Genomic DNA, 13,091 nt, shown 5'->3' with positions numbered 1-13,091 from the left:
TTGTCCTTTGGGAGTTGTCCACTCTAGATTGTAACACAGGTCAGTCATTGGTCTCACACTCTAGGTAGGGCTGGCAGCACAGAGAGCCCAAGGCATCCCTAGTGCCTCCGTTTGTCCAAGCCTCTGCAACTATGTATGTGGCTCCTGGGATGATGCCCATGTGCCTGTTTGTGGGGGAATCATTTCAACTGAGACACCCAGTGGCTTTTTGGTAATTTTGTTCAGTAGTGTTAGGTTTGTAGTGTCCAAATCTTTTTCACCTTATACATTTTAGGTTCTCCCTACACATTTCTTTCTGTCAGTAGATCTATTGCACAACATGCTCTTAATTTCCATTTTGATCCCACATACACAAATAAACAAAATGTGTCTCTTTTCATTAGGGATAACTTTCTGTGACATGTTGTCCCTGAATACTGGTCTACCCTCAGACCTGCTTTAGCAGCCACACATCTTTCCAAATGAGCAGTCAGCCCCTGAGGCTCCTGCATGCCTCCTTGAGTTACATAGGAGCAGGCTCTGTGTACATCTGCATCTGCTCCTCTAATTTCCAGCTGGTCTGGAAGGACAGCAGGCTCCAGGGAAGCAGTCTTTGTGGAGTGCAGGCACATTTCCCTTCTTCCCTGGACAAGCCCGATCTTCTCCAGGTCCCACAACTGAGAACACTCCCAATGGGAAGCTCTGGTGAAGCCAGTCCTGGACAACTTACCTTTTCTTCAACCTGAGGAAGATCATGAATCTGTAGAGGGGGGTTATGAGCACAACTTTGGCCAGCACCATCATGACCATGGCTCCCAGGTTCATCAGTGATAGATATTTCTGGCCCACTGTGTCCTCCAGGCTGCAGAGGTGATGATAGAGGGGATCTTCATGGTGGTACTGAGTGCTGTGGAAAGATGAAAAGTGAGCAGACCCTCCCTGGGTGAGGGAGGAATGGGTGAGTGTCTCATCTCTCCTGTATGGAATGTGGGACAGGGAACAGCTGTCAGAAGTTTACATGGGGAAGAGAATAAATGCTTAAGTCTCTAGGAGAGCAAGCTCAAATGCATGTTCTCCAGGGGTCTTGGTATATGTCTTCAGATTATCATTTGGTCACAGATAACTGAGTCATAGAAATACAGTTGTTTTGTCCAGAGATCTTTCAGTCTATAGAGTGTTTGCTGCTCAGACTTTAGAACATGAGATTGATCCCTAGTATCCATATGAAGAACCCAGATGAAATGAGCACAGCCTTTAGTCTTAACCTTAGAGGCAGAGATAGGCAGAGACTCTGTGAGTTCAATGCCAGCCTCCTTTATATATTGAGTTCCAAACTTAACAGAGCTGAGTTAAGTTTGATTAAGTCTAATTCCAGTTCTGAAAAGGTGAAGACAGGTAGATCGCAAGTGCTTACTGGTCATAAAACCTAGTCCTGACACACCAGAAACCAGTGAGAGACCCTGACTCAAAAACTAAGATGGAGACTTGAAGGTGTTCTCTCACCTCCTCCAAGATGGGAAGAAGTGAACACATATATACATAGATACACACTCACACAAATTTATACTGACAAACCCACATGTACACACACACATTTAAAACATTATATTATTATTTTAAAATATTTAAAACATTATAACATAAAGAATATTATTTTATGTATAAGATTAAAACTCAGTGCAGGGCAGAATAGAATAATTTGCTCTACAAATATCAGTATAATTAATTTCTACATCCTTTACTAACTGGAAAGTCTAGAATCATGAAACATCCTTTTTCCCCTGAGCCCTGGAAACTGCTGTTTTTCATTACATCAAGTCAAAATGGCAGCTATAGACTGCACACAAAATTATCACGAGGGCATCCTCTCACAGGTTGACTTACTACAGTCAAGATCCATTGGTGGGCATGGTGGCATATGCATCAAATCTTAGTACTTGGGAATGCAGAGGCAGGCAGATTTCTGTGAGTTTAAGGACAGCCTGGTCCACATAGTGGGTTCCAATACAACCAGGACTGTAGTGAGATCCTGTCTTCTAAAAAGAACAAGCAAGATCCAGGGAGCAATGTCATGATCAACAGCAAAGTATATAGAGTCCTATAGGGACATGTGATGGGAGGGAGCAGTAATGGCCACAGAGTAGCAAGACTGGTTCTCCAGGTCTCATGTGTTTGAGATTCCAGTTACGTATGCATTAGAAGAGCTGCAGGGATCAGAAGACAGGGCAGCCACATTGTGAAAATGGGGGCTTTATTATTGAAGAGCTGGGGGTCTTATGTGGGAGAGGTGAAGGCACTGAAGGACACAGGGAGTAAGCAAATAGAGAGGAGACAAGACAGTGGATATGGAGACATGACAGACATGTCCTGGGGAGCTAGGAGGGGAAATGAGGGACTGTAAGGACAGCTGGAAGATTACAGTTGGCCCATAGCACATCAAGAACACCCAATGGCATCTACTATATGTTTCGGCCTTCGGTTGGAACTATGTGTAGAAGCTGCATAAGGGGACCAATTGTAGCCCCGCCACAGGACCAAGAGAGTCAGCTCCATTGTGCAAAAGTTCATCTACCCTGAGGTCATGGGCAAGGGTAGACCTGGGCAGCATAGAGGTAAGAATTGGAACAAAAAGAGTGTGAGACAGGGGTGGAGCACATGCTGAAGACTGGTATGTGGTTCTGTCTGAGAAGACAATGACAGACTATGGCAGAGGAGGCAGCAAATACTTGTCAAAACTGCAAGGAAAGATGCTGCTGACAGAGCTAAGGGAAAGGAATATGAAACGAAACTCAGAGTTGAGAAGCCTGAGGTGACATTTAGGGACAAGCAAGACACAGGTTTCAAAACCTGAGCCGTAGCCTGAGCTGTGCCCCAGCAACCAGCTGAAACCCAATCATGCCTTCTGTTGTTCGCAGATAAACTCGGCAGAAGTATATACCCTGGTTATTCTCCTTCAAGTAAAAGATTCTGAGGACTCCAGATGTCTGACCCTGTGTCTAGTTCAGGATGAGTTGGACCTTGAAGTGCTCATGGGTGAAAGGCAGGCTAGAGTTGTAGATGAATTGCCCATGGAAGTGTTTCTCTCCAGGCTATGTTCATCTGCAGATCCTTGGCCAACTCCAGTACAAGTAGAAAAAGGGGATCTCAATGGAGATACCTGGACTCCAGAGAGTAGAGCTGGTTAGTTGGCCCCAAAGGTATTTTCTCTATTGGATCCTGCAGAATTCTCTGGGAAGGACAGGGAGAATCTGAAGTCACTGTGAGAGACAGTGACAGAGGACAGTTGGAAAGGACAACACAGAGCACCCTGATTCTTCATCAATATGCAGGGGTGGGACACAAAGCAGGACTGTCCCTATGACTGGTGAGACAGGAAAGCAAGGGAAAGGTTGGGCTGGGCTCCCTCTGAGGGATGAGCTCAGAGATGCTTGGCAGGCTCCTCTAGCAGACTCCTGTCCACTTAAAACCCACTGTCCCCTCCTATGTTTAATTCTTTGCTAGTGAGAAAGATGCAAACATGCATGCAAACAAGCGGCTGACAGCAGAAGAAGCAGGATCCAAGCCATAGCCAGAGACCCTCCAGGAAGCAAGATCAGCAGAGCCATCAGGAAGTCAAGGATGCCCTGTATAGGGACATAGGGGTGCTCAGGAGTCCAGAGAGAACCAGGGAAATGTGAGACAGATCCCCAGCTTTCACATGTGGAGGGCTGAGTCAGGGCCGGTCCTCTCCATCTCCACCTCCTTGTGCCCAGCAACTTGGCTTCTTGTTTTCTGATGTTGCAGAAGATCTTCCCTTGTGGTCACTGACAACATAACTGGGCTCTGGGCCCAGCTCTCATTGTTGGCTGGGAGACATGGATTAGACCTTGGCATGACTGGTTCTCCTCTCTTCTACCTTTACCTTTTGCCTTATCTACTCTTTTCCATTTCCTAAGTAGCTTGTAATCTCTGTCTTCTTTCTTCTATATTTCCTTTTTTCCTTCCCTCCACATCCTCAATCTGTTTCTTATTATGTCTCCCACCATGCTGCATGCCCAAGTCTCTCTAAGAATCTCACATAATGAAGTTGTCAGTCTCTAAACCACTTCAGACACAATGAGGAAGGTGGTGATGAGCAAACACATGAAGTCACCAGCGCTAGCATAGAGACACCCTTACCCTGATTCCCCTTCACCCTTCCTGCCCCATCTACTCTTGGGCATTTTCTTGAGTTTTAGGGACCCTTCACAGTGCCCAGGCTGAACCAAGACCTGGTGGACTCTCTCTGCCTTGCCCTGCTCCCTGTGGCACAGTCTCCAACAACCCTGGGCTTCTTGGACAGTGACTCTAAGGCTTTTCCAGTCTCAAAAGGAGCCTTTCTAACTCCCCTCACCCTCACACTAACACACGCTAAAGAGGAAAACAAGGATCAGAGAAGTCCTGGTACATGTCACATGACAGCCACATGACTCATTGACTGGATTTAGTCATATTGAGTTCTTGGAGTCTTCCATTCCACATAGAGACTTCAGTCGACCTGCTCAGCACAGACTCTGAGGAGGCTCTTTCCACAAAGCCCTTGAGTGACTCCCTCTAGTTATGGTCACACCAGATTCTTTGGACTAAGCGAGAGAAGATGTCTCAGAGCATCCATGTGTCATTCAAGATATGAGGACTGGGACAAGGCTGACACTGGACACAGCTGGCTTTGAACTTGGGTGGAGACATGAGTGGTGGTGGGGGAGAGGCTGTAGTGTCCTCAGTACAGTTCTAAGGAGGTTCATCCCACCCTTGCCCAGGACATGGTGCCATAAGCTCCCTGAGAGGCAGGATTCATGATTGTATCAGAGGAAGTGGCTCCATTCTCCCTGAGTGACTTGTGCAGAGGCATCTTCCCATTTCCTTAGCTTTCCTGGCATTGATTGCCTAGTTCATGCTTCACTGTAGCTGGCTATCAGCCTGCCCTCTCCCATCTCTGTTTCTCTGCCTTCCTCACAGTCCTCATGGTCCTCAGATCCCTTGACCTGAGCCAGACACAATCTCTCATGGTCTGAGGACATATCCATAGTACCCTTAAAGACACTAAGGCACAGAGCCTTTGGGATTCATTGGCCCTACATGGAAGGTCTAGTGCTATGGTCTCTTTCAAAAAGAGTTGGTGTGTGTGTGTATTTAAGTTTCATCTCAAGTAGCCCAAGGTGGTCCTTGAACGTTTTATATAGCCAAAAATGACCATGAATGACTACAGATCCTCCTGACTGAATTTCCCATGAGCAGGGATTACAGGTGAGCATCATCATGCCCCTTTATCTCCTGTTGGATATAAAATATTTGGTTCTATGCCTGCCAGGAAAGCTCTACCACATGAAGCAAATTCTTAGGTGCAGTTAGGTCTGAGAGGATGTCCTCCTGGTCATGAGCCCTCACCTCCAGATTTCATCTGCCTTTCCTTTACTCTCAAGGGCCTCTAGTTAAACAGTGACTCAATTGCTAATTCACCCAAGAAGGGACTGAACGTGACAAGACTGTCATATGTCATTTTCTTAACCTCAGCATTTTTACACAACAGACCCTGGTGAGCTCTACAGGATTCCAGCTGTCCCTTGTGTCCTGCTCCACTGCTGCCACCTGCTGGCTTCTTAATCCAAATTCACGTGCTCTCTTCTGGTTTCATGTTTTGGACTTAATTGAATTCCTATTTGAACCCTTCTGTGAGAAGAAACAAATATATCTCTCTGAGTTTGAAGTTAACCTGGTCTATTTATCTAGTTTCAGGGCAGCAAGCACTACATACTAAAAATTGTCTCATCCTAGACGTAACCAAACCGAACAAACAAACAAGCAAAAAACAAGAAAAATAAAACCAAAAAAACAAACAAAACCACAGAAAATCAAAACGAAAAAAAAAAAAAAAAAGTCAAAATGCCAAGAAACCAAGCAAAGAAACCTCAGGTTGACAGTCAAGTAGAATGGTGTCCCTAATCATAATGCCTGAGGTTGTCAACTGGACTCCATCCATATGAGCACACTTATTTATATATGCGTGCACCTGAGCATGCACAAGGGCACACACACTCACAAAACACACTCTTTCTCTTTCTCTTTCTCTTTCTCTTTCTCTTTCTCTTTCTCTTTCTCTTTCTCTTTCTCTTTCTCTTTCTCTTTCTCTTTCTCTCTCTCTCTCTCTCTCTCTCTCTCTCTCTCTCTCTCTCTCTCTCACACACACACACACACACACACACAGAAAGAGAGAGAGGGGGGGGGAACCATACAAGGCACCTTTAACAGTTGATCACCTTCCATGACTTGACCCAGTCTTCATCTTCCCTGAGCCTCCCTCAGACCACACTCAGTGACTCTTCAGATTCTAGTTCCTGACCATCCACAGCATTCAGATTCTCTGCTTTTTATGCCCAAATTGGTCATCCTATGGCAATGGTGAGAGAGAACAGGCTTAAGGCATCCTATTTCTCTCTGAACCCTTCCATTCGAGAAACATTCCCTGTTGGGAACTAAAAAGGGGGCCCTGGGAAAGGGGGGAGCCCACATCCCACCAGAGTTTTCCCTATCCTCTGGTCTGTCAGGCATGGGAGAGCTGCCATACACTTTCCACTCAGCCCTGGGTGGGCATTCCTCTATCCCATTCTTCAGGGGGTGGCCAAGGGGCAGCCCTACCTGGGATTCCTGGAGCTACCTTGCTAAAACCCCGGGGTTATAGGAGAGAGGGATGAGGGAAGAGGTTCCCAACACCTGCGAAAGTGCACGCAGCAGATCTTGACTGGAGCACAGGAAGGCCTTCTAATGGGAGATTCGAAACAGCTCATTAGGAGAAAGCCTGTTCCCATCCTCCAAGCATAGTGGGCCTTGATGAGCAGAGACACTCTATGGTTTTAGAGCTTTATTATAGAAATGCAGGTGGAAAGAGAGGAGAGAGAGAGAGAGAGAGAGAGAGAGAGAGAGAGAGAGAGAGGAGAAGGAGAAGGAGAAGGAGAAGGAGAAGGAGAAGGAGAAGGAGAAGGAGAAGGAGAAGGAGAAGGAGAAGGAGAAGGAGAAGAAGAAGAAGAAGAAGAAGAAGAAGAAGAAGAAGAAGAAGAAGAAGAAGAAGAAGAAGAAGAAGAAGAAGAAGAGGAGGAGGAGGAGGAGGAGGAGGAGGAGGAGGAGGAGGAGGAGGAAGAGGAGGAGGAAGAGGAGGAGGAAGAGGAGGAGGAAGAGGAGGAGGAGGGAGAGGAGAGGAGAGGAGAGGAGAGGAGAGGAGAGGAGAGGAGAGGAGAGGAGAGGAGAGGAGAGGAGAGGAGAGGAGAAGACAAAGAGAAAGGAGAGAGGGTAAGAGTGAGGAATAAGAAGACAAGTAAGAGAGTGAGAAGTAAGAGAGCAAGCAGGGGCTGAACAGCCCTTTTATGGTCTTTACTGTTGCTAGGTAACTGGGAGGAGCTTAGCCTGAAGGTCAGAAGCTTGGGCCATTGCCTACATGACTACTGACCATGCTTTTCTTGTGAGGGCTGTGGGCGGCAGTAACTTAGACAGGAGCCAGAGTTCCAGGAGCATGAGGGAATGCCTACAGTGTCATGTAGGTGAATTATGGCTTTGGGGTTCAGACCTCAGCTCAACTAGAGACCAGCCTGTCTTTGCAGAGCCCAATGCCCCACAATTCCTCAGATAAGACATGCTGCAGGCTCTGTGTTCCCTGACCCAGCAGATAACCTCATGGATGAAAAGTATCCCTCTGTTCTCCATTTCTGTCACACCACTTACCAAACATTCCTTGATTTCTCTTCCCTAGTGACAACACACAGACCCCAACAGAACCTCCAAGTAACCTACCCAGACTGTGGCCTGAAGAGAGTGGAGGAGTTGCTAGAGAGGATGGTAGAAGGATGCCAGCTGTTGGTGCAGACAGGATGCTCAGGCTGCAGCTTTATAATAGCACAGTTGCCCTGCTGTTTCTCACTAGGATGACATCATCATCTTCATCTCCCTCATCTGCTTTATGCCTCAGCATGAGCATCCCCTGTCCTCCTGCCCAGAGAAAGCCCCAGAAAGAGACTCTATACTGAGTTCTAAAGGCCCAGTGAGTGGGACTTGGGTACCAGGCCAAGTTCCTCTAGAGGACGTCTGCCAACTTCTGCTGATAACCAAGGACAAAGCTATTTACATGTGTGTCATCAAGTTTGTGGTCACAGAAAGAGAGAAACTTGCCCTTCCCTCCTCAGTATTAGGTATGTAGCTTAAAACAAAACAAATCAAAACCCCAAAACTATTAATAAGCAGGCATGGTAGTCACGACTTCATCCTATTTCGTAAGATGCAACACCAGGGGTGCCACTGAATTAGAGGACAGCCATGGTCTACAGAGCAAGTTCCAGAACAATCCGGTCTAGATCGTAGAGAGAACCCTCTCTCAGAAACAGAATCTCACACAACACGTAGTGAACAACAACAAAAACCTAAAGTCTTGATAGTCACATTGCTCTTACTTTAACTCTGAAGAGGAAACTCCTATCATCTTCAAGTTCCCCATCCCCAACAGAAAGGGAAGCAACAGATGACCTTTCTCCAGGAGCTCTCTGTACTGTTTGGTGTTGTGGTTAGCTTTGCTGTTGGTTTCAAGACAAAGCCTCATGTAACCCAGCCTGGCCTCATACTCGAGTGGCACTAAGAATAGCCTCCCATTCAGTGGTTGTCAAGCTTCCCGATGGTGTGATATTTCCTCATGTTGGGGTGACTCCAACAATACAATTATTTCACTGGTATCTCATAACTATGATTTTGCTACTGTTGTGATTGGAATGTAAACATCAGATATATAGGATATCTGATATGTAACTCCTGTGAAAATGTTGTTCTACCCTCAAAGAGGTGGTGACTCACAGGTTAAAACCAGAGCTCCACCTGATAATCTTCCCATAACTACCTGTCAGTTGTTGGGATGACAGACCTGTTATCATGCCTAGTTTCCTCTGGTGCTTCATTTATACTGATTAGTTCAGTCCAGGGAATACATATTCCAGGGCAGAAGCAAATTTCTGCTCCCCGCTTGACCCTAAAGTTCCCTTGTGGCAGATCAGAGATCCAGTCTCACGAACTGTATCCAAATGAGGCTTTGGTTCCTATGTGATGTTGAGAATGTTGGCTCTGTGTAAGTTTTCACTGCGGGCCAGTCTGTGGTTTATTTTTTTTCTTTTGAACAATGGAAAAGGACGTGAGAAGTCACATAAGAATTGGAAGATCATATTTGAGGCGCCTTTTTTGTGTGCAGTTGCCTGTGGTTTGGACCTGAAAATGGATCACTGTGGATGACTAGAGAGACCACCATCATAGCATCCTGCTATGTGAATGCTCACAGGAAACACCACCCTAACTCCCAAGATCACTGTGACCATGAGAGCTGCTTAGTTCAGCCTCAGGAGGCTTGGATGCAGTCACAACCATAGCAGACACCTCACAGCTGCTCCAGGGCACTTCGCATTAGTCACAAGAGACTTGATGACATCTACATGACCCACATATAGAGATATCTTGACTCAAGAGATTGTTGACATTTTCCCAATGACTTAGGAAAAGCAAGGAATAATACTCATTTGAGGCCTGTGATTGGTGGACTGGAGATTCATCTGTTGCACACTGTGGTTGGTAGATTTCCATCAAGCATGGCCATACACCTCTTCTGGCTACAAGAAAAGCCTGGTTTAACTGACACTGAGTCAGTCTGGATGGTGTCCTGTATTCCCAAAGGGTTTTTGTTAGAAGGTAACCCACTGACTATCAAATGTTAAGACAGACTGGACTTGGGATAGTTTTGTTCTAGGAAAGACCAAAGAGTTTGGAATATCAACATGCAGGAAATGAGAAAGTGAGTGCATATAGTTAGACATGTGAGGAAGGAAGTCCAACACGGGACCCAAGAAAGCCATGGTCTGTCACATGATGTGAAGCACGGGAAAGACAGATATATGGTTGAAGTGGAAGTGTGCATGGAGTCAGGGAGATAGGAAACCTGATTCTCAGGCACTGGTTCTCAATGTGGACCATGGTCTTGTCAGTTCCAGCCCCTTGGTTGGACAAGGCTGCCCACTTTCTCCCTACCTATTCAATATAGTACTTGAAGTCCTAGCCAGAGCAATTCGACAACAAAAGGAGATCAAGGGGATACAAATTGGAAAGGACGAAGTTAAAATATCACTATTTGCAGATGATATGATAGTATATATAAGTAACCCTAAAAATTCCAAAAGAGAACTCCTAAACCTGATAAACAGCTTCAGCACAGTAGCTGGATATAAAATTAACTCAAACAAATCAATGGCCTTTCTCTATACAAAGGATAAACAGGATAAGAAAGAAATTAGGGAAATAACACCCTTCACAATAGTCACAAATAATATAAAATACCTTGGTGTGACTCTAACTAAGGAAGTGAAAGATGTGTATGACAAGAACTTCAAGTCTCTGAAGAAAGAAATTGAAGATATCAGAAGATGGAAAGATCTCCCATGCTCTTGGATTGGCAGAATTAATATAGTCAAAATGGCTATCCTGCCAAAAGCAATTTACAAATTCAATGCAATCACCATCAAAATTCCAACTCAATTCTTAATTTTAACTCAACTGAGTTAAAAAGGGCAATTTGAAAATTCATCTGGAATAATAAAAAACCTAGGATAGCAAAAACTATTCTCAACAATAAAAGAACCTCTGGGGGAATCACCATGCCTGACCTAAAGCTGTACTACAGAGCAATTGTGATTTAAAAAAAAACAAAAAACAAAAAACAAACAAAAAACAAACAAACAAAAAAAACTGCATGGTACTGGTACAGCGACAGACAGGTAGATCAATGGAATAGAATTGAAGACCCAGAAATGAACCCACACACCTATGGTCACATGATCATTGACAAGGGAGCTAAAACCATCCAGTGGAAAAAAGACAGCATTTTCAACAAATGGTGCTGGCACAACTGGCAGTTATCATGTAGAAGAATGCGAATTGATCCATTCTTTTTTTTTTTTTTTTTTAAATTTTTTTTTAAGATTTATTTATTCATTATATGTAAGTACACTGTAGCTGTCTTCAGACACTCCAGAAGAGGGCGTCAGATCTTGTTACAGATGGTTGTGAGCCACCATGTGGTTGCTGGGATTTGAACTCCGGACCTTTGGAAGAGCAGTCGGGTGCTCTTACCCACTGAGCCATCTCACCAGCCCGAGTTGATCCATTCTTATCTCCTTGTACAAAGCTCAAGTCTAAGTGGATCAAAGACCTCCACATAAACCAGACACACTGAAACTTATAGAGGAGAAAGTGGGGAAAATCCTCGAAGATATGGGCACAGGGGAAATTTTCCTAAACAGAACAGCAATGGCCTGTGCTGTAAGATCAAGAATTGACAAATGAGACCTCATGAAATTGCAAAACTTCTGTAGGGCAAAAGACACTGTCAATAAGACAAAAAGACCACCAACAGATTGGGAAAGAATTTGTATCAATCCTAAATCTGATAGGGGACTAATATCCAATATATACAAAGAGCTCAAGAAGCTGGACTCCAGAAATTCAAATAACCCCATTAAAAATGGGGTACAGAGCTAAACAAAGAATTCTCAACCAAGAAATACCGAAGGGCTGAGAAGCACCTGAATTAAGCATCCTTAATCATCAGGGAAATGCAAATCAAAACAACCCTGAGATTCCACCTCACACCAGTCAGAATGGCTAAGATCAAAAATTCAGGTAACAGCAGATGCTGGCAAGGATGTGGAGAAAGAGGAACACTTCTCCATTGCTGGGGGGATTGCAAGCTTGTACAACCACTCTGGAAATCAGTCTGGTGGTTCCTCAGAAAACTGGACATAGTACTACCGGTAGATCCAGCAATACCTCTCCTGGGCATATACCCAGAAGATGTTCCAACTGGTAATAAGGACACATGCTCCACTATGTTCATAGCAACCTTATTCATAATAGCTAGAAGCTAGAAAGAACCCAGATGTCCCTCAACAGAGGAATGGATACAGAAAATGTGGTACATTTACACAATGGAGTACTACTCAGCTACTAAAAACAATGAATTTATGAAATTCTTGGGCAAATGGATGTATCTGGAGGATGTCATCCTGAGTTAGGTAACCCAATCACAAAGAAAATTAATTGATATGCACTCACTGATAAGTGGATATTATCCCAGAAACCTAGAATACCCAAGATACAACTTCCAAAACACAAGAAAATCAAGAAGGAAGACCAACTCGTGGATACTTCATTCCTCCCTAGAATGGGAAATAAAGTATCCATGGAAGGAGTTGCAGAGACAAAGTTTAGAGCTAAGACGAAAGGATGGACCATCCAGAGACTGCCCTACCCAGGGGTCCATCCCATAATCAGCCACCAAATGCAGACACTATTGCATACGCCAGCAAGATTTTGCTGAAAGGACCCTGATATAGCTGACTCATGTGAGGCTTTGCCAGTGCCTGGCAAATACAGAAGTGGGTGCTCACAGTCATCTAGTAGATGGAACACAGGGCCCCCAATGGAGGAGCTAGAGAAAGTACCCAAGAGCTGAAGGGGTCTGCAACCCTATAGGTGGAACAACAATATGATCTAATCAGTAACCCCAGATCTCGTGTCTCTAGCTACATATGTAGCAGAAGGTGGCCTAGTCAGCCATCATTGGGAAGAGAGGACCCTTGGTCTAGCAAACTTTATATGCCTCAGTACAGCAGAATACCAGGGCCAAGAAGTGGGAGTGGGTGAGTAGGGGAGCAGGCCGGCGGGTGGAGGAAGGGTATAGGGGACTTTTGGGATAGCATTTGAAATGTAAATGAAGAAAATTTCCAATTTAAAAAAAAAAGAAAAAAATTAATTAGTTGAGAGTTTCATTCCTTGTATTTTGATCATATTCATTCTTTCCTTGAGGAATCCCATGCCCAGTTTTATAGTTATTTAGCTTTTTCTCCCCAATTTTGAAAGCTGCTGAGTTCAATTTTGTTATCTGTTTACTCCTGAGTGTATAGAGACCCACTTTCATATGGTCTTCATACCAGGGGTCATATCACTAAAGAAAAATAGCTCTCTCTCTCCCAACAGCTTTCAATATGTTGGGTTTTGGGTTTGTTTTGTTTTGATTTTTTTGT

General features: G+C 44.6%; 1 pseudogene; it reads right to left on the bottom strand.

Moving 5' to 3' along the window:
* Positions 1-651: 651 nt before the first annotated feature.
* Gm3103 lies at positions 652-3,586 on the bottom strand (annotated as a pseudogene).
* Positions 3,587-13,091: the final 9,505 nt, after the last annotated feature.

This window comes from Mus musculus, chromosome 5 (genome assembly GCF_000001635.26).
Source record: "Mus musculus strain C57BL/6J chromosome 5, GRCm38.p6 C57BL/6J".
Classification (NCBI taxonomy): domain Eukaryota; kingdom Metazoa; phylum Chordata; class Mammalia; order Rodentia; family Muridae; genus Mus; species Mus musculus.
The sequence above is the reverse complement of the archived record's forward strand: the minus strand, read 5'-3'. Positions and strand labels throughout refer to the sequence as shown.